General features: G+C 47.4%; 1 pseudogene; it reads right to left on the reverse strand.

The window, feature by feature from the left end:
• Nucleotides 1-21,963: 21,963 nt before the first annotated feature.
• On the reverse strand, nt 21,964-22,526 carry LOC126529803 (uncharacterized; annotated as a pseudogene).
• Nucleotides 22,527-23,094: the final 568 nt, after the last annotated feature.

Raw genomic sequence — 23,094 nt, forward strand, 5'->3', positions numbered from 1 at the left:
CGTATGATCAACAGAGTATCTAGCAAGAGACACGGTATGAAGGAGAGCGACACACTTAGGCTAGTCACGAGCCTCGTGGTTAGCAGAGTGGTGTATAGCCTTCCCTACCACAAATGCATCAAGCAAGAAGAAGAACAAGCGGACGCCATACTGCGAAAGGCGTACAAAACTGCGCTTCACCTGCCGCAGCGCACATCGACCGAGAAACTGCTGGCCCTGGGACTGCACAATACCTTCAATGAACTAAGAGAAGCACTACTATGCTCTCAGGCACGTAGGTTGGTGCTGACCCCCACGGGAAGGGTGCTCCTGCGAAGATATGGCGGCAGCAACATGATCCAAGAGATCGAACGTACCGAGGCCATTCCGTACAAGTATCGCAGTACACTGCGAGTCGCACCGATACCCAAGAATATGGACCGGAACCTGCACAAGGCGCGTAGAGAAGCAAGAGCGGAGTACGTGCAGAGAACCTTGGCGAACAAGGACAACACAAGGTATACGGACGCGGCAACGTTCGTCAAAGACGGAAGACACAACAGCAGAGCAGTGGCGTCGGTGGTCAATTCGGACCTCAAGGAGATCACCAGCGCATCACTACAGGACTGCACGGTAGTCGAGGCCGAAGAGGCAGCGGTGGCTCTGGCAGCACTGGAGGGCTATCGATCTGGCAGGTCCCTAACAATAATAACAGACAGCTGTTAAACCTCGACGGTTAACTTTGCAGGCCGCGCGCTGAAGAACATGGCGCTGGCCACGATGATAAATATATGCAGATGAAGAAGATGACGGAGTAATATATTGCTTACACAATATCCTATAGTATTGATCAATACTTTATCTCTACCAGCTGTTTGTTTTGGGCGGCTTGCTGAGCAACCATACTCTCGATCACGCGTTCCAGTTTTGAAATTCGGGGGTCCGGCGCGGCGACACTCTCGACGGGTACTGCGGCGGGGCCTTCCGCCTTCCGTTTAGTGCGGCGCGCACCATCTACCTCCATGTCGTTTTCTGCATCCGCTCCACGCTTAACACAAGCCACGATCTCGCTCGCGTTTTTTGTGCTGGGGGCATTACTAGGAGTATGTCCGTTTTCTAATTGTCGCTCTTAGCTCCGCCATGACTGCAGTTATGTCCCACATTGGATTAACTGCGGCACAACCCCAATCCCAACCGCAACCTTACCTTCAGCCTCAGTTGGTAACTCCGCCTGCACCGACGCCAGAACCAAACAGGCTACGCGATTCTGTGGCTCAACGCGCTTCCGGAGTGCTCACAAAAACACCTAGCACGGTTTCACCGTGCATGGAACCGCAAAAACAAACATGATGGTCAAAGCACCAATCGTAATCTGGCAGTGGAATTGCAGGGGCTTCCGCCGTAAACACAGGTCTCTGGAATACACGCTTCAAAATCACCAAACCAAACCTGACATAGTTGCCCTTCAGGAAACTGGGATAGCGGCAAAATTATCAGGTTTTGCGGCTTACAACGAAATTACCGCTCCAGATATCTCTCCGGCCACGGCGATCATGGTGAACAGAAATCTGACCGCCAACCAATTAAACCTTGAATTCACGGCGGTGTCATACACCTTCGTTGAAATCCTGCCAAAACGACGATCGGACCAAACGCTCTACATTCTGAATGTTTATTGCCCCCCTAGGGATAAAAGCCTAGCAGTAGCTACACTAATAGGCAAAGCATATAAAGCTGCAAAGCATGCACAACTCGTGCTGCTGGGAGATTTTAACGCGCACCATTCGGCCTGGGGCTACCAAAAATGTCAAAAGAAGGGCACTAAACTCTGGGAGACCGCTCAAGACCTTGGTTTTACTCTTCTTGTTGACCCTGAAAGACCAACCCGCATAGGCAATAGCGTGAGTCAAAACACCTCGCCTGATTTGACCTTCACCAGGAACATAGACAATGCCATCTGGGAGAATACCGAACTAAACGTTGGTAGCGACCATTACATTCTTTCCATTACGGTACCCTCCAGAGGCTACAAGCGAAATAAGGTGAAAATTAAGCACACTAAATGGGACACTTTCCGGTATGTTCGCAATAGACGCGAACCCGCAACCATTACAAACCTTGAAGAATGGATATCCACTCTTCTCAAAGACGCAGCTAACTCGACCACGGAGGTAGACCAGGAGGAGGATGGCCCGGCTCCAGATGCTAAATTGGTCCACCTGTGGTCTGCGCAGCAGAGTTTGCAGAAGCGCTGGCTCGCGCAGAAACACAACCGTGGCCTACGCAGACGCATCGCGCAACTCGAACGGGATATCGAGAAATACGACAGCTCAGTCAGGAACACTGGCACCAGCTATGCGACCGGCTTAATGGCCAGCTAGGGTGCAAAAACACCTGGTTCCTGCTTAAACACCTACTTGACCCCAGTCAGACTAAAACAGCATCACAAAAGAACCTTCAGAGGATCATACACTCTTTCCCGGGAGATAATGATGCCCTTTTTGAAGCTCTAAAAAACCGCTACTTTAATACAAGCACCGATATTCCTCTACCCGTAGCTTATACCGGAAAGGAAAACAGGGAACTAGACAGCGAAATTATGGAATCTGAAGTACGTGCTGTCCTAAACAACATCAAAACAACAGCGGCGGCTGGCGAGGACCGCATCACCAATAAAATGCTACGGAACCTAGACGATCGGTCGGTTACTGAAATCACCAATCTTTTCAACATCCACTGGAAAGAGGGAACTATACCCACCAGCTGGAAACATGCAAACGTGATTTTCATACCCAAACCAGGCAAGAAGCTGGAGCTAGAGAATCTCCGCCCTATCTCCTTAACCTCTTGCCTGGGGAAGGTTATGGAACACGTCATTCTTAACAGGCTAAACGAGTACACTGAAAGCAATGGGCTGCTGCCCCATACGTTGATAGGCTTCAGATCAAATCTGTCCACTCAAGACATTATGTGGCAAATTCAGCAGGATATCCTACATCCGGGCCCTATAAGAGCCACCCGTACAATTCTAGGGCTGGACGTGAGTAAAGCGTTCGACAATGCGTCACATGCTTCAATACTCACAAATCTAGCCCAAATGAATGTCGGGAAGCGCACTTATAGCTATATTACAAGCTTTCTTAAGGATCGCACTGCAGAAATACATTTTGGGGACATTAAAAGCAGACAATTTCAATTAGGTACAAGGGGCACCCCTCAGGGTGCGGTCCTCTCCCCCTTCCTTTTCAATGTGACCATGCGAAACCTGCCTCCATTACTGGAAAGGATCCCGCATATCAAACACGCCATCTATGCCGATGATATCACCATCTGGACAAATAGCGGTTCCGATGGAGAAATCACGGAAGCATTACAAGCGGCCGCGGATACCGTACAAAATTTTGTGCGACAGAATGGTCTAGCGTGCTCGCCGACAAAATCGGAGCTTCTCGTCATCTGTGATAAATCAACGAAACACGCCACCGAAAGGGACGCCACCTCCACTATACGAGTCAGTATGGAAGACGGCCCAGTTCCGCCCGTACTGACTATAAGAGTCCTGGGCATGCTAATTCAACATAACACCCATAATTCTGAGGCGATTGTCCGATTACGGACGACAGCCCGCCAAATATGTGGCCTAATCAGACGAGTAGCCACACGACACCGCGGAGGCTGATATCTGCCATTTGACGCAGGCTTTCCTGATCAGTCGCGTCGTGTATTCCTTCCCTTACTACCACCTACGCCTTTCTGACAAAGAAAAGGTTAACAGCGTCATTCGCACAGCTCATAAAGCTGCCCTTGGTCTCCCGAGGTATGCGAACTCTGAACGATTACTTGAGCTAGGTATATACAATACCTTAGACGAACTCGTGGAGGCCCATAAAACAGCCCAACGTGAACGACTCTCCCGCACCGCAACTGGCAGGGTTATTCTAAGCAAACTCGGGCTGAATCCCGTTATGAATTCAGCAGGAAGAACAACATTACTCGGTGCGGTCAAACGCCGTTTGGTTATAAAACCGTTATTTAAGAACATGCTCTCTGGGAGACACGATAAGAGGTGGTCTGCCAGAGCCAAGGCCCTTCAAGAAAGGTACCAAAGCAACCAGCACACCGCTTATGTCGATGCAGCAAAGCAAAATCACCAAACTTACGTAGTGAGCGTCGTGACCGGAGAGGGAAGTATCCTCAACGCCGCGACCATAAAAACAGCGTCCACCGTGGAAGCGGAAGAGACTGCCATTGCTTTGGCCATCATGAATCCCTCCGTGCGAACTATCATAAGCGACTCCAAAAGGGCAATAGTCAACTCTTCGAGAGGCAGCATAGGCGTCTGTGCAGCGCGAGTCCTACGGGACTTTAATAATGAAAACACTGTTGAACTCGTATGGGTCCCTGCCCATTCGGGGAATCAAGGGAATGAGGAGGCGCACTGGGTAGCCCGAGGTCTAATCAACCGGGAGGTGTGCCCCTCAGACTCGGATCCCATGGATGAGGCACCGACGACATACCACGAAATAACAAACTATTACAAGCAAAAAAGGCGAATCTACCCGCCTCCAAACGCAAGCCTCACGCGAGCGCAAGCCTCGATCCTGCGTCGAATCCAAACTAAATCGTTCCCCAGCCCACATTGGCTAGCCATAATTACCAACGGGCAATGGAACCCAATGTGTCAAAACTGCACAAATCAAACATTGGCTACCCAAAATCACATTCTTTGGGGGTGCGAGGGCTTACCCCCTCCCAGGTCGCTCCTGCCAGCTCCCTCACAACAGACGTGGGAAGAGCTGCTGAGAACGCCGGAAGAAAAAGTACAAAAAGCCCTCGTTGCCTGGGCCGAAAGGGTCGCTCCTCGTGAGGGGCCATTCTAGGACTCGGGCCTGCCAGATCACAACTGAGCAGAGTCTCAATAAAGTTGTTACCACCATACTTTATCTCATGTATTCATAACTTATTTTGCATTTTGGATTATTTGTTTTCTTTTCTTTTTTCGGGTTATTTATTTATTAACCAATTTATTTTATTTTATTTATTGAATCATATTACCACCCGATTCGTGGCCTATCCCCTTCAGTGGGTTTGTGCCATTAACTGAGGCTTCATCATCATCATCACCATCATCATATCCGCCGAGCGTGGAGCGGCCACCCTGGCCGCTGGTTATGGCGGCGAACGCCGTATGAAAGGCTTTAAACGTAAAACATGCATAACCTCTGTGGCATGGCAGCGGCCGTCCAAAGGCGGAACAACTGGAGTGACATGATAGTTAACTAGCGAACTCTGTTCCCAAACAGTGTAGGGCCCGATAAAATGGGACTGAAATTTCTCGCGTAAGCCAGGAGCGTGAACTGGAGTCCACAGCAACACTTCGTCTCCAGGGTAGAAGGAAACGACACAGTGGGATGATAACATAGCAAGTTTTGCGGTCTTGTTGACTGGCGTCGGTGTTGAGACGGGCACGTTGGCGACATCCGTCAATGCTCGAGACGAATTGCTCACACACTGATGTGGACGGGGGCACGGGGACAACAAAGAAGGAAACGTCGAGGATAGTGACTGGTTGACGACCATACACAAGGAAAAAGGGCGAGTACCCCGTTGTGCGCTGGACGGCCGTGTTGTATGCAAAAGTGACGAAAGGTAGAATGACATCTCGATTGGTGTGGTCAGGGTTCATGTACATTGATATCATGTCGAACAGCCTGCGATAAAAGCGCTCTGTGAGGCCATTAGTTTGAGGGTGGTAGCTGGATGTCATCTTATGGTTGGTATTGGACGCACGGAGCACATCGTCGAGAAGTTTACACAGAAAGGTCCTGCCGCGGCCATTCAAAAGGACACGTGGGGCTGCGTGCCATAAAAAGATGGCTTCCAAGAGAAAGGCTGCAACCTACGCTGCGGATCTCGAAGATAGTGCGGCTGTTTCAGTGTACTGAGTCAAGTGGTCTACAGGTGTGACAATCCATCGTTTACCGCTAGCGAATAAGGGTAACGGTCCATAGAGGTCGATACCAATGACTGCAAAAGGAGCTTCAGGACACGGGACAGGTTGGAGCAGTCCAGCCAGAGGTGAGGTCAGTTGTTTTCGGTGTTGACAGAGCGAACAGGAAGCTACGTATTTCGCTATGCTGGTTGCAAGTCCATGCCAAGAGAAGCGGCTGCGGATTTCATAGGTTTTCTGGGAACCAAAGCGACCTGCAGTGGGGTCTTCGTGAAAGGTCGCCAGTATCTGGGCCCGAAGTGGTCGGGGAACGACAGGAACCCAATGGTGTTGTCCTTCGGATAAAACACGTACCGATATAACATCGAATTTTCGATCTTAATTTCTTCAACTGCCGACGGAGCCGAACGTTAAGAGGAAGCTCTAGCTCGGGCCCAACTCCGACGCGGCCTATTCTAATACATGTAAAACGCAAAAACGTTTTTATGAGATAACCCCTGGACCGATTTTGAAAGAGAAAGTTGAATTCTAGTGACTGTGGGAAGCGGAATTTCGATTTAGGGCTTAAATTTTCCTAAAACGACTTTCAAATATTTGACCGTTTGAAAAAAATAAAAGCACGAAGTTTACAAATTCACAGCTCTGCATCAAGAACCGATATCGCGGTTCTGTAAACGGCACCCATTAAATCATTCGGAGCGGACAAATTCAATATGTCATTTTACATCTTACGTGAATTTGTTACGTTGGTTACAACGGTTTTGCAAAAGTTGCATTTCCCAATGATTACATTTTTTTATATTCATATGTAACATATCAATTTTGTGCGCTTTAGATGTACTATTAGATGCAATTCACAGAATTGTATTATCATTTTTAGTGGTTGAGTTACAAATTTGTAAACTTGATAGTTTCGTTTTTTGAAAATTTTCGATTTTTGCCAATTTTTAATAAAAAATTTACGGTCTAACTCGAAAATTCGAAACCAACAGGCACTAGATTTTAAGTTTGCCTTTTAAATGCAACAAATCTCGTCTAGTTCCGTGCAGTGGTTGCCGAGAAGAACGAATTCTCCTTTTACATGTATTTACATAGGAGCACTCGAGCTAAAGCTTCCTCATAAGCGTGCAAGATGATCCGCAAATACGTTCCATAACGGAGTAGCAGTAAGAGCCTCTACGTTGGCAAGATGCAAACGTATGAAAATAGCTGGATGAGAGCCGGTCGAGAGCTGCGAGTGAAGGAAATGCAGAAGACGCGTTCTGCGGTTTGCTCATGGAAGGTGGTAAGCAAGCAGAGTTTGATGACGGTGCTAGGGGACGAGAGAGAGCATCGGCATCCTCGTGTTTCTTTCCAGACTTGTAGGTGACATGGAAGTCATATTCTTGTAAACGAAGTATCCAACGGCCGAGACGTCTCGTCAGTTTTTTTAGCGTCGCCAACCAGCACAAGGCGCGCTGATCCCTGCGACCGTAAAGTAGCAGCCGTGCAGATAAGGCCTAAATTTTTGGACGGACCAAACAACGGCGAGACACTCTTGCTCGGCAATTGTAGAATTTTTATCTGCAGATGTCAGCGTACGACCTTCGTATGCAACCACACGTTCTTCGGAATTTTGCTGACGTTGCAGAAGAACAGCGCCGATACCGTGGCCGCTGGCGTCAGTATGTAGAAGACTGGGTGTGGTGTTGTCGAAATGACAAAGCACAGGTTCGGACGTGAGGGCACGCTCGAGGACGCCAAAAGCAGTTTGGCATTCGTCCAACCATTCGTAGGGAGCTCCAGAAGGATGGAGTTGATGGAGTGGCGCCGCAGTGGCGGCAAAGTTTCGTATGAAGCGCCGGAAATACGAAGCTAGGCCAAGAAAGCTACGCAAGTCTTTGGCCCGTTCAGGCCTGGGGAACCGGAGGACAGCGGTAATCTCATCATGGTCAGGTCGAAGGCCGTCCTTGCTGACAAGGTGTCCCAGTACTTTATTGGTTTTGCTGGCAAAGTGGCACTTTTCTTGTATTCAGCTGAAGGCCAGCAGCTGAGAGGCATGTCAGGACTTCGTCGAGCAGCTCCGAGTGCTGGCGGAAGGTCGACGAAAATATGACGATGCCGTCAAGGTAGCATAAACAAGTCTTCCATTTTAGGCCCCGTAGTAAGGTGTCAATCATCCGCTCAAATGAGACGGGAGCATTACACAGGCTGAAAGGCATTACTTTAACTTCCTAAAGTCCACCGGGTGTGGCAAAGGCAGTTTTTTTTTCTTTGTCTGCTTCGTCCATGGGAATCTGCCATTATCCGAAGCGTAGATCAAGGCTGGAGGAATTCTCCGCGCCTTGTATGAATCTAACGCATCATCGATTCGTGGCAGTGGGTATACATCTTTGCAGGTTATGTTGTTCAAGGCAGGGTTGTCTATGCAAAATCGCACTGAGCCGTCTTTTTTACGCACCAAAACGACAGGTGACGACCAAGGGCTTGAGGAAGGGCGGATTATGCTTCGTTCAAGCATATCGGCAACGTGGGTGTCGATGATCTGGCGCTCGGCGGAAGAAACGCGAAATGGCCGCTGGCGCACGATGAAAGTTCCATCTATGTGTATGCGATGAGCTGCCGCAGAAATCTGTCCCTGAAGAGGAGGGTGCACGTCGAAGGAGTCTTTATGCTTGGATAACAACGCCAGTAGCTCCTCCGTCTGCTGTGGTGTTAGATTGGTGCTGATGGGGCTAGGGAGAACAGAAGCAGTGACCGCATCTATAGCTGTAGATGGTTGTGAAGCAGCTGTAGCCGAGGTAAGCACAGAAACAGGCTGACTGTCCAAGACGAGCATGACAACAATGCCTTTTGGAAGTAGTACTGGCTCAGTGGTTCTGATGAGTAAGCCAAAGTGGCCGTGCCCTTGGTGAAGCGAACAAGGCTCAGTGTCAGAGCAATTCCTTTGGATAGGCAATGGGCAGACAGTACAACTAAAACGTCACCATCGGTGATGTCAGTGGTAACTACAAGAAGTTGTTCACGGCGAGGTGGCGTCATAAAATCGTCAGCAGTTCGTGAGCGAAGGCGCGGTTCGTACACGTCGTCGGAATTGTCGCTCTCTGTCAAGTAAAGGAGGCGTTGACGGCAGGAAATTAAAGCAAACGCCGAAGAGCGAAAGTCCCACCCTAATATAAGCATGTGAGCACACGAAGTCACCACTGCGAACAGGATATGGTGGCGTATCCCGTCAATCGAAACTCGAACGGTGCATTGTGCCTACGGCCGAATCATAACATTATTTGCACCACGTAGAAGAGCTCCATTGTAACTTTGCGCAGACGATAGCACAAGTCAGCGTGAATAATAGAAATAGCTGCTCCCGTATCAATTATCAATCAATGCTGGAACTGGTACAGCTTCTACACACACGAATAAAGTATTGGCCGGGCACGCTGGAGGAATTGTCTTTGCGAGCCATGCAGATTTTCCTCCAAAAACTGCACCACCTAGTTTTCCGATCGGTAATCAGGAGTGCGGGTGGCCCGTTGCAGAGGTGATGTCGACCGTCGGAGAGGGGAGGGCGAGTGGCGGCGCCCTGGACGGTAGTTCCGAGGTGCTTCGGGAGGTGGAGAAAGTGAGCGTGGGAAAAGCCGGCGCTAGTAGGGACTCGGAGGAAGCAATGGGTCTCTTTCATAAACATCGTAGCCACGGCGTTCGTCCTGTTGTCGTCTTTGACAAAAACGCGATAGGGGCCCGCGAATACCGAAATAATAACACATGGTGCGGGGCGCAGGCGGCGTAGTGTAAAATGCTGTGGCAGGCAGGTGGGCTGCTAGAGTTGCCACATGGTTGGGAGCAGTAGCAGGAGCAGGAGACGCTGTCTGACCGAACGCTGGTTGCATACCCGCAACCAGAGCATACGAGGTGGACGGCGAAGGAGGGGTACAACTCGTAGCGCCGGTCATGGGGGACAGCTCCTCTTTGATGATGTCGCGCAGGCAAAGAACCGAAGGTTGAGACTGAAGAACGGGAAGACTGAGGAGGCCATACGCTTGGAGCTCTTCGCGTATCAGGCGTGTCACAGGCGACAGGTTGTAAACGGATGTCCTGCAGTGCGTCCAGGTGTTGGCAAGTCCCGATCACATCGTTAACGGTATTCGGATTCTTGGTCACCAGTGAGTTGCACGTGACGTAGGCAATGCCCTTTAGGATATGACGAACACGATCAGCTTCTATCATGGTGGCGTCAACACGGCGACAAATGGCGAGGACGTCCTAATTCTAATTATGGGGTTTTACGTGCCAAAACCACTTTCTGATTATGAGGCACGCCGTAGTGGAGGACTCCGGAAATTTCGACCACCTGGGGTTCTTTGACGTGCACCTAAATCTAAGTACACGGGTGTTTTCGCATTTCGCCCCCATCGAAATGCGACCGCCGTGGCCGGGATTCGATCCCGCGACCTCGTGCTCAGCAGCCCAACACCATAGCCACTGAGCAACCACGGCGGGTGGACGTCCTCGAAATAAGAGGTGTATGTTTCCCCTGGAAGTTGCATGAATCCATCAAGGTTTTTCTTGGCGACCTCAGAGTGGTCGTTGGGGGCACCTAAAATCTGCCGAAGCTGGTCTTTGAATGCCGCCTAGTCAGGAAAGGTGCTCTCGTGTTTAAGCAACAAAGTCCTGGCAACGTCACTGAGGCAGAATGTGACGCTGGGAAGCTTGTGAAAATCATCCCACCGGTTAGACTCACTCACACGGTCATTATTGCCCAGCCAGTCGTCGACATCGTCACAACGAAGGTCAGCAAACATGGTGAGATCGCGCTGCCGCGTGCTGACGGTCTATGAAGAAACGGCCGGTGGGGCAGACACGGTGACGCCAGAGGCTTCTGGTGTATGTTCTTGGGGTATGGTGGCAGAAAGGCGGAGCAAGCGGCGACCTGAACGAAGCTCCAGGGAAACTCGAAGTCGTAGATGACCAAGGGATCGAGAGCAGCCTCCACCACTTGTGAGACAGCTGTTAAACCTCAACAGTTTATTTTACAGGTTGTGCGCTGAAGAAGTTGAGGCTGGCCATGATGATGCATATAAACAGATGAAGAAGATGAAGGAGTAATAGAATGCTCACAATTTATTTATATATATATATATATATATATATATATATATATATATATATATATATATATGTACACGCAAACAGCCAAGAGGGGCCATTCGCGCAGCGATATTGAGTCTATTCGCGGGCTTCTTTCACGCTCGATAAGCCCTGAGGATATTGTTCATGCCTGGCAGGGGCGACGACCCTGGTGTGCATCGCCTTACGCCTGCTATTTCCTTTGGTACAGATTGTCTCTGCGCAGCGGCATTTGTGCGCCACGTCAGCATCGGCCGAGACGATGTGTGACGATGTCAAGAGTTTGCGAAAGTGAAAGATGAAATCCTTCAGAAACTAAAAGAGGATCTCAAGATAGAATTGAAATCGTCACGCGAAGCGCACGAGAGAGACCTGCGCAATGAAATTCGTGATCTGAAGAATGAGCAGCGAAACGTAACACAGAGCATCGAATTCGCGCATAGAGAAATCGACGACTTAAAGAAGAAATTTGAAGCTGAAGTAGCAAAAGACACTCAGATTTTGAAAGAGAACATGGCAATCAATGCAAAGTACGTTTCCTTCGAAAGAAAGAATGGCAAACTAGAGAACCAGGTAGTTCATCTTGAACAGTATTCTAGGGATGCCAATCTTGAAATCCAGGGAGTCGTTAAGACAGAAAATGAAAGTGTTGTTGCCATATTGTCCACTATTAGAGACGCTATTGAAGAACCGATCCGTGAGTGCGATATCGAGACTTGCCATCGCGTCCCCACGCGTAATACGGACAAAACTAACATTATCGTGCAATTCAAGTCGCGGTTGAAGCGCTACATGACATTAAGGAAAGCGAGAAAAGCCCGGCTTACTAATGACAGCCTAGGACTTGGCAGCTCAAGTCCTATCTATGTAAATGAGCATCTTTGTCCTACACTAAAGAGACTTCTCAGTATGGCTATCAGGCGTTAGAAGGACTGCCAGTGGAGATCCGTGTGCACCTCTAATGGAAGGATTTTTGTGAGGCAGTCAGACACTTCTGGCGCCATATCCATAACTTGTGAAGACGACCTCAATAAGATAACATCGGTGTAATTAGCCCACCTCTTTCTGCGTACAGTTTAAGCATTCAAAATGCGCTACCATGGTTTTGCGTTGCGCTATGAAATTCTTCCAAGTTCTTTTATGTACGGTTCTGTTTTGCATATTAACGCATGCTCTGCTCTCGCTAAGCATGACCAGATTGCTTATTTCCTAGACGAATTCTGTTTTCAGTATAATATTTGAATGCTTACTGAAACGTGGTATTACCAGGGTTGTGCAATGCTCCATCTTAATGGATACAAAAACTTTGTTATCAATCGGAGTAGTCGTAGGGGGGGGTGGCGTCGCTATTTATGTTAAAGCTCCTGAAGAATATTTGTTTATTTCTTTATTTCGGATACTTTCCTGGCCCGAAGGCATTACAGAAAGGAGTGGTAAGTGAAAAAAACAGTACATAATTATACAATAATAGGTATTACAAAACGGCAGAAAATACAGCAGTCTTGAAATTGCCAACGTCAGAAATGGCAGCGATGGAGGGAGGAAGGTCGTTCCAATCGGCGCTGGTTTTAGGAATAAAAGAACCATGACACATTTTTGTTCTAAAATATGGAACACCAACTTTAAACAAGTGATAGAAACGGGATGAAATGTATGAAGGGCGAGTAATAAGATGATCCTTTAATAGTGGGTTGTGGTGATACAGCCTGTGGAAAAGACAGTCTAAAACATTTACGGCGCAATGAAAGCGCCGGTAATGTAAGTGTGTTTTTCATGGAAGTAATGCTGAATATGAGGAATATGAAGTAATACCAGATTATACATGCATTACAAACGATTACGAGGTACTAACACTGAAACGAAACACTGACGTCATTACTGTCGTTTATCGCCCACCAAATGGGAATTTTGGGCACTTTATGAACTTTTTGGAAAGCTTCTTGCAATTTGTTTCCTGAAATAGTCTGAAACTCATTTATGGTGGAGACGTTAATATAAATACCCTTGACGCTAGCACTTGCGCTCCAGATTTCAACAACACCATTTCTTCCACAGGCTTTGTGAATATCATCAGTACACCGACACGCATCACTTTACTAACTTCATCGACACTTGATTTGTTTATTACCAATGCGGAAACTAGAGTCGCTGAGGCAGGAGCCATAGCCTCTGACATAAGTGACCACTGCCCAATCTTCATGATTTTCTTCCCCCCCCCCAAAGTTCACAAGAATAGTCGAAGGGACGCAATCACAGTGCAGTATGTATCAGACGATGCTTTACTTTTATTTAAGCGTGACATCAGTGCTCAGGATTGGTCTTTTATATTCGGAATAAAAAACGTGAATGATGCATATTTCAAGTTCATTAAAATTTTTCGTCGAATATGCGCTATACATTTTCCTTTTACAAGTTTCAAACCATCAAAAAGAATAAGAAAACCTTGGGTCACTCCTGCCCACAGGAAAGCTATCAATAAGAAAAATCGATTATTTCACACCTTCTCACGTACTAGAGCACCATCTGACTTGAAAGATTTTAAGACATTAAGAAATAAACTACACACCGAGCTTAGGTCGGCAAAGTTACGATATTATCAGCGGTTGTTTTCTGATATAAAGAAACAGCAACCCGACGCCTCATGGAAAGTGCTAAACAGGGTTCTCGGTCGCGAAAGTAAAACGGAAACGCCCTCAAAGTTAACGCACAATAACCATGAAATAGTCGGTCAGGCGCTTGATAATTTCAACCAAGCGTTTCTAGAACGCGCTCTTCCAGATAGTAACCTACAGGTTATCAGACCGGCAAGCAATTGCCTTGCTGAGAGCTTTGCTCTGCATAATATAATAAAAATCGAAAAATCTCGTGCGATAGAATTCACCCTTGAAGAAGAAGTTAATGGTCGCTTGGCCTTCCTTGACGTTGAAGTCATGCGCAGTGGATCCGGCCTTTCCACAAGTGTTTACCGAAAGCCTACCCACACAGGGAAATATCTGCACTTTTATTCGGCCCATCCCCTTGGGCAAAAACGATCTGTTGCCTCCACATTGTTCACCCGTGCATTCCGATTGTGCTCGACTACTGACGCACGCAGAGCTGAGTGGAAGGGAGTGACGCAGGATTTGGTCAGCAATTGCTACCCCGGCCAGATTATAAAGACTGAAGAAAAGCGTGCAGCTGAACTCCCTGTAAGGCCGATGACAACAAAAAACGGGCGTCTCTCCCCTATGCACGAGGCGTGAGCGAGTCAATATCAAGAATTTTCAAAGATTAGGATGTACATATCTGCCACGTCCCTTCAAGCAAGCTAAAACAACAACTCGTCCGAGTGAAAGACAGCCTCGGAAAAGAAAAATTTCCGGGCGTCATCTACAATATTCCTTGCCAGGATTGCCATGCGAGCTACGTAGGCGAGACGGGGAACTTTAAAAGAAGGCTACAGCAGCAGCGCAATGATGTAGCCAAAGGACACACGGTCTCCAGCGCCCTGGCAGAGCATCACGAGAAGACTGGACACAAAATTAACTGGAATTCGGCTTCTATCATCGAAAGAGAGAAAAAATTATCATCCCGATTGCTCCTTGAATCATTCTGCATATAATCTACTACTAACACGATAAACCGGACACGGGGACCCCTCCCTGAGTTGTACGCAAGCGCATTACGTCTTCCGACGCGTATATAATAAAGACCACTATGCATTCCTTCATTGTGAACAAGGCACCCGTATTGGGCGCCGAAACGTCAATCTGTGTTGTGAAATTTTTTCAGTTGGCGAGTGTACGTTTATTCAGCCATGTTCTTTCCTCGCCAGACGAGGTTTCGTCAAACCCTAGACTTCATGATGTAAGTGAAGCTGAAGTTTATCGAACCTCGCTGTTCTTTAGGTCTAAATAACAGCAAGGCTTTAGATATAGACAACTTACAAATAAAGCCCATAAAATATGTTATCCAATGCATTACACCTGCGCTCGCTGACATATTCAATCTCGCTATCCAATCAGGTCAAATTCCTGACGCACTGAAACGATCCAAGGTAGCAGTCATTTACAAGGGAGGCAATAAAAATGAGACAAAAAATTAGAGGCCAATATCTGTGCTACCAATTTGTTCTAAAGGCTTAGAAAAAATACTGTTTTCTCGACTGACTAACTTCTTTGACAAAATATATCTTCTTTCCGACGCGCAGTTTCGTTTTAGAAAAGGACGCTCTACTGAAACATCTTTATTAACTCTTAAAGAAAGTGTGCTACAAAACATTGAAAATAAACATATAACTCTCGGTCTTTTCGTAGATTACAGTAGGGCATTCGATTCACTTAACCATAACATACTTATACTAAAGCTCTCGGACTACGGGGCTCGTGGTAAGCAGCTCGAACTATTCCGTTCGTGCTTAGGCAACAGGACTCAGTGTGTGTACATTGGCAATTACCATTCATCTCCCCTCCATATAAGGTGTGGTGCACCTCGAAGCAGTATTTTAGGTCCTCTTTTGTTTAACGTATACATAAACGATATTGTCCGTATTGACGCAAGCTCAAAATTTATCATATATGCCGATGATAGCACTATCCTACTCTCCGGAACTGATGAAGCCGATCTAGCGTCAAGATGTAATCAGGTCCTTGAGAAGCTTGTATTTTGGTCAAATTCTATCTGCGTCAAGATTAACCCAGCTAAAACCAAGGTACTTTTCTTCCGTGCAAAAAATAAAGTAATTAATTTACAACAGGATATATACTGCGACGGGCACAGGATCGAAATCATCAATAAATATAAAATTCTCGGAGTAACATTTAGCTCTAATCGCACACGGGATTCGCATGTTGACAACTTATGCAAAAAACTTTCGATGACGACAGGAGCTCCATCGCGTTGCCATGCAATTCTCCCAGCGGATGCCAAAAAATTTATTTATTCTGCATTGTTCGCTCCCCATATCAATTACTGTAGTCTCGTATGGTTAACCACTGCACAAAGGAATATTACGAGGATTTGTTTATTACAAAAGAAAGTTGTTCGCAATATCGCAAATATTGATTATTTAGCTTCCACAGAATATTATTTTAGGTTGTACAACATTATGAAAGTACAATGTATGCATGAATTTAGTCTTTTGCGTTCATTCTATGTGTCTTCACCCACTTTAAAAAATTTTATTAGTACAATAGCTCAGCTTCAGCAAAATACGAATGTTCGTACACGTTCTCTTGACTTTTGGATAATTCCACGTTTCCATACTTTTTACAAACTGCAGTCTTTGAAATATAATCTTCCGTTATGCCTCAATAAATACAAAGATATAGTAAAGCCCGCACTAGAATTACTTCAACAGCTCTTTTCTTTAAAAAAAATCATAGCTACCACTATTGTCGTGAAGCTACATACATTCACAATTCTTTTTTTTTAACAGAACCTAAATCCTCCTGTGTCTGCTTTTATTTCACATTGTAGTGTCTTTAGAATGTGATATCTTTTCCTGATGTATTATATGTGTTTCTGTGTAGGTATATGTGAATTCACATATATCCTAATATAAGTTAATGAGGGCCTTTGGGGGTATCTTGAATATATATATATATATATATATATATATATATATTACTTCTGTATATAAAGCATTATGTCTAGTATTGTGTCTTCTTATTCTGATGAACTGTTATTTTCTGTTCCATACGTTTTTGTGTAACAGTTCGACATTCACGTCGAGGTCAAGCGCTGCCTTGAATATGGTGTCCGGGCCTCTGTCAAGCTGCAGACCGCAGCTTTTAGCCCTGTCAACCACAAAACTTGTTTTGGAAAATAAAAGAATTTGAATTCGAATTTGAATTCGCCTTCATACTATGCCACTTCACGTACACGATTTCTATGCACAACTGGTTCAGAGCAGAGCGAGACAAGCTCAACGCTCTCATCCGCAAAGTAGTAAAGAGGGCTCTCGGGCTACCCATTAGGACCCATACCGAGGATCTCCTCAAGCTGGGGGTACATAACACTGCCGAGGACATTGCCGACACCCAAGAACGCGCGCAACTCAGTCGCCTGACTACCACAGCGGCAGGTAAACGCATCCTCGAAGAGCTGGGTTACCACCCTGCAGGACTCCCGATGGTCAGTACCCCGATCCCTAGGTGCATTCGAGACAAGTTTGAAGGGGCCCCCGTGGCCCGAAACGTCCATCCCGTGCAAAACGAGGGCGATGCAAGGCCAGAACAGCAGCGATCCTCAAACAGATGAAGCAACAAGACATGAGAGCAAGCTTCGTCGACGCTGCGGAGTACAGCGATGGGAAAACCATTGCGGTCGTCGTGGTCGACTACAGCGGCATGATTTCCAATAGCGCCTTGATTCGCACTTCAGACCCCGAAGTCGCAGAGCGAGCCGCCATCGCATTCGCCCTGCTAGACGGTCATGGGTCCTAGGTCTATAGCGATTCCAAAACGGCAGTTAGGGCTTTTCAGAAGGGTTGCATCGCCGAGCAAGCTACTCGTCTTCTTAGCGTCTCAAGTCCGTATGCTCTCACGCATGATTCGATTCACTGGTTTCGCGCTAGCGTAGGGTCGGCCGTGGGCGCTGCCCCGAGCCTTAGGGTCTGCTCACGAGGCTGCGCGCGACAACACCGACCGCGCTTCCTCTGTAAGGAAGGCCGACTCCCCTCCCCCATACGGCCACAGGGACGCTCCCGCTATTCACAACGAGGTTATGAAGTTCTTCTACATGTCTAGAAGGTTCTTTCCACCCCCTCGCCCCAAGGTGTATAGGGCTCAGGCCTTTTCTCTTACACTGTGACTGACCGGCACATATCCGCGTCAGGCCGTTCTCAACTAAGATTACCCCGACGTATGCATGCCGACAACGCCTGCCCGTCCTGCGGGCGGACCTCCACTCTAGCCCACATGCTGTGGGAGTGCGGATCGGGATACCCGAAGTTCAGCAAGGAGGAGGACTCGCTTCTGCGTAGCCCCGCTCTAGACAAGCAAATCCTGGCTGTCGGGCGTGTCCGCGGCCAGGCCAGTGGGCTAGACCTGCTGGTCCCAACGTGGGACTAGCCAGGTGCGCAACGGATTCGTGTCCTCGCCGGACCTCCAATAAAGTTCTTTCACTCACTCACTCCTTTCACGCTCGGAAAAACACTTTTATGCAGCAGGTATTGAGCAAGCGCAACTTGTGTCGGCAGCTTTTCCTGTTGCTCTACAATTATCTAGTTGACACTTTTCATCTAATTATAATATTTTAGAAGTTGTATTATTAATTAATACTAGTGAGCTAATTATGCGGGATGCGAAAAATTGGCTGAAGGCTTAGCTTGGTTAAGCCTGGAAGATTGCGAAAGCAATACCCTTGGCTGCGCCTTGGTTCGGCTGATGGTGTGGACATGGTTGCCCTTTGTTAAACTTATGGCTATACATCATTCGATATAGCGCAAGGCAGCGCGCCGACCACTGCGAGGAGCCGAGCTGTAGCCCCATTTATTCTCCTAGCGTGACGTCACACCAGCGAGCGCCCTCTCTCGGTAGCGCCGCAGCAGCGGCGCGCAACTACAGTGGCTAGAATGGAGAAGTGTGGCAACCAGCACGCAGCGCCTACGAGACGCAGTGAAGCCGCCCACAGGGGAGCCGCGAGGGAAGCGCGCTGAGGTTTACACGTCGCCCGGGGCGAGCTTCGCCGGCTCTGCTGCATCAGCAACGCCGCGCGCCCTGACCTCTGGGAAGTAGTGCTCGTTTCTTTTTCTGCTGCAGCAATTTCAAAACGTAGAAGAGCGCACGCACAAGCCACTTCCCGGCTGAAAGCCTAGCTGTCACGTTACACTCAAACTATTGAAAAACTGAAGAGACAAAGTGCAGAACTTGAAGAAGGCGTCCTCGCAGGCCTGTTACACGTCCTTCCACCAAAGCAAGGACTTGCTTTTATGCAATGCTTAAGCCGCTCGCCAAAAATCAACGTAAGGTATGTAGTACCATCCGGACTGGTTGCTAGATTGCGTAATAAGGATAATGAAAAACCCGAGGCTCGACGAGCATGTCGGGCGGGCAGGCATACTCATCCTCCCAAGCAGAAGCTGCTTGAAGGTGCACATGCGGAAATACAAGGATGGGTTTGGCCTCAACCCTGCTATTGTCACAGGCACTGAAAGAAGAACAAAATCTATGGAGGAATTCAAGTGCCACGCGGCCTGATTGTAGACGAAAGGAAGCTGTCAGAGTTCTTGAATGTTGGCGCAGGAGGGAAAGTGAAAGGACTGGTGGACTTGGGGAAAATTCACATTGGAAAATGACGAACATCTTCCCTGCAATCACGGTCTCGGGATCATGTTTCAGCCTTTCACTGGTTCCTAGCTGGCACCAGATATTCGGCGTTTTCGCTTCCAGGGGAGATGTGAAAGCTGCGCATTTGTGCAAGATCTTAACAGAAGCCGTGTGGGTCGCAGGAAAGGCTGGGCTGAAAGTAGGTTATATCACGGCGGACGGAGCTTCGTGGAACCATTCAATGTGGTGCCTTTTTGTGATTTCTGGCTCCTCGACGTCCATAAAGCCATCTGCACCATATCCTGTTGGCACTGGAAGACGCCTGTTTATTTCGGATTTTCCGAACCTGATAAAATGTGTTCGAAATGGTCTTGTTAAAGCAAAGTACGAAAGGCCTAAAGGTTCTGTTTACACTGAGCACATCAGAGCAGCACACATAGATGATAAGTGTCCACTTACCCTTAAAGTGATGCCGAATATAAATCTTGCTCACGTGAGACCTAACAACTTTGAAAAGGTCAAGGTAAACCTGGTACAGCATATTTTCATTCCGCAGGTGCTTCGGGGCCTGTTTTTCTACAAGAAGCAATTAAAGGAGCATGCTGATGTGGAAGCTAGTAAAAGCAATGACAGCACGGATTCCACCTCAGGGGTGGAAACCTGACTCTGCACATGAAAGGCACGTCAAGGATGTATTAGACTGCTTAAACCGATGGGAGGCTCACACGGGAACGTCATCAGCCGGATTTCTTCCAGCAAGCACTGCCAAGGGACTAAGAGTCACCCTTCAGCCCACGCTTGATCTAATGAAGTACCTTCGTGAGAAGCTTGGCTTTAAGTAGCGGCTGACGTGCCGGCTGAGCCAAGACTGCCTAGAGAAATTGTTTGGTATCCTTAGACGATTTTCTGGTGGCAACGACCATCCCTCTTCTGCCCAATTCTTGCTGTCAAAGCGTCCAGGAGTGGCCACTGTCAAGGGGGCGATCTGACCTTTCTCCTCAGTGGTGAGGATGGAAGATAGCGGATAGTGGATGGAGATAGTGGATGGAGGATAGTGGGAAGGTAGAAGAAGCTTCTCACATGATAAAGAAGTCCGCAATGCTCCCCAACCATGAGTACCCTGAAAAGGTGAGCGATCCGCGGCTAATCTTCTACATGGCAGGGTATGTTGCACACAAAACAATCCCGAAGACTGCGTGCAAAGAATGCTTCGACGAGCTCCTTGTTTCCGCCAAACAAGCCAACGAATAGCTGGCGATGTTCATCAAGTTCTGCGGAGCCTCATATACCCTTCTGAGAAGCTCTTCTCATACGTAGACGCCCTTGAAACAACTTTTTCGGTGTGGTTCAGTTACAACGAGCTGCACAGTGACATCTTGGAAAAGCTTGTCATCTGCTTGAAAAAAAAAAGATTCCATGGTAGGCTGTGCACAGCATGGCCCCAACCTCACCAACCAGGTTGCAAAATCTTTTTCGGTCCCCCGTTTGCACTCCTACACGAAGGCACTCAACAAAGAGGCACTCTTCCCGTGAAAACAACGGCAAGCAAAAGAAGCACCTGAAGCTCAGGTGCGTCACTTAGCAGAGGCTGACAACGTTCTGTTTGAACTGCTTGTAAACTATTTAAACAAAATGTTTTCTTTTTGTTCTCGTGATAAAAAAAGAGCACCAGCTCAGACGTGTCGCGTAGCAAAATATCATCGATGACTGAGAATGGTTTGATTTGAAAAGATTCTAAGTCATTCTTCAAAAAATCAGTTGTTCGCGCAAGCAGTGTGTCGAAAATAAAATGTTTGCTTCCGAGTTACCACTGGGAATTTTCTTGCTTTGAATTCGATAACCAGATAAAACAAGCTGCATTCTACCATCGACGTGCGCTCAATCGGATTGTTACCTTGGCGCCCTGTAATTCGTAAGGGGCTATGCTACTATATAGCAATTTGCAGCCATGAACGAGCGAGCATATATGTAGTGTGAAGCTCTCTTATTTGTTATTGCATTCCTGACTGCGCGTGCGTATGATCGCATTCCGCGCAGGGCCCCTGCGCTGCGGCTGCTATCCGCCGTCGCGGCCGACGTGTATGTGTGTGGCAGCGCCCCCTGGAAGGTTTCTTCCAAAGCGCCACGCGCGAGCCGGCGTGTTCATCACACTTCCCTGTTATAGCCACTGTAACGCAAGGCTTCGCCTCCACCATCGATGCCGTGAGCTGAGGCAAAGCCACCTAGAATTTTTTCAAGGCCTGCGCGCTCCGTCCGTGACGTCATGTACCTTGCCCGACCCCGCCGGAGTGCGCCTGCTTGCTACCACCCGTTCGCCTTTGAACCGAAGTGAAATGGGAGCGTCCAAGAATTTCAATGCACGACCAGTATTTAGTGTCAATTGATTTCTCATACCAACATGAAGTTCCATTTAAAAGCCCGCGGTTAAAACCATTATTTAACGGTGTCATGCTGTCATGCAAGCAAGAGAGTGGGCGACAGTAGCATTAAGGAAGAACGGTTTATTTTCCAATACTAGAACTGATTAAAAAAACACTGAACAATACCCTGACAGATTTACTTCAAATGCACACTGAAGAACGAAAAGGGAGTCCTCACAAACACTGTATAGACACACTACAATACACTGACTTCAAACAATACAAACAAATCCTTGAACCAAACAACCTGTCTGCAGCTGGTCTGCATTACGAAAGCGTTTTGAGCTTTCTTTGCTGTTTCTTTTTTGACAGTTCAGTGTTTAAGAGGTCTGTCTTCATTTGGACATAATTTTTAAGCAATGTGTTCGCTGCTGCCCGCAGTATATTTTGATAGACATCATCAGGATGATCACCTTGAGAACAGATATCGAATCCTTCATCGTCTATTACTTGTGTCAAACTAATCAGCAATTCCCTTTGATGTCTGGAAGCATGAAACTGCACAACATTTTCTTGTGTAGTCAATTTCTGAAGAACTAGTTGCATTCGCAGCACGGCTCTATGACTACAGGCCTCGGGAACTTCAAACCACCCCGGGAGAGGTTCTCAATTATTACGTTGCGATCCAGCTCCATTTCTCTTTCCTGTGCAGTAAGGTTTTCTGCACAAGCTGTGCAAGGAATCTTTTTTAGAGCTGCATGTGCACAAAATCCTGCTATGTATCTCCTGTTATTTTTCCTGTTATCCTGTTATTTTTATCTTGTAGTCTTCTATGAGGCGGCTGGCATCTAATGTTTTGCTGCTAGATTTCCACATGTCTCTCATTTCAGGGAAGATAAGCGAGTCTTGCAGCCTTAGCTTCGCTTCCGCCTCATATATTTGCTGTATGGTGACATGATAGTTTGTCCCACAAAGGCGACGGTATCTTCCAAACCTTTCTTCGAGGCTGTCAGTTTGGAATTTGCCAAGCAAGACATACTCCAAGTGAAGCTCGTCAATGCAATAGCGGCAGACCTCAATTAGGGAATAAGCTGTGAGCCTGAGTGCAGCATGCGTATCAGTTGTCAGAGCACCGGTGTCCATTTTCACCTCTTTCCATACATCTAACCAGCTGACAAAAGAACTCAGGAACTGCACTTGCACACCATACGAGCTCGTCACTGGTTCTTGATAGGGACATCTTAGCCGACGGCCTTTCTTAGGCGTTTTTACGTTGACAATGTGCCACGACTTTAGTATCACACTGATAAAGTCTGCCGTTCCTTCAGCATAGGACAGGCCAAGTTTTGCTCCAAGTGACTTCAGTGCTTCAATAACGAATGGATTGAAAACTTTCAGTGCTAGTTTTACGTTCTGTCTTTCTATGTTGGATGGGTGGAGAGCTTTGTATGTA

Source organism: Dermacentor andersoni, chromosome 9 (assembly GCF_023375885.2).
Source record: "Dermacentor andersoni chromosome 9, qqDerAnde1_hic_scaffold, whole genome shotgun sequence".
In the NCBI taxonomy this organism is placed as follows: domain Eukaryota; kingdom Metazoa; phylum Arthropoda; class Arachnida; order Ixodida; family Ixodidae; genus Dermacentor; species Dermacentor andersoni.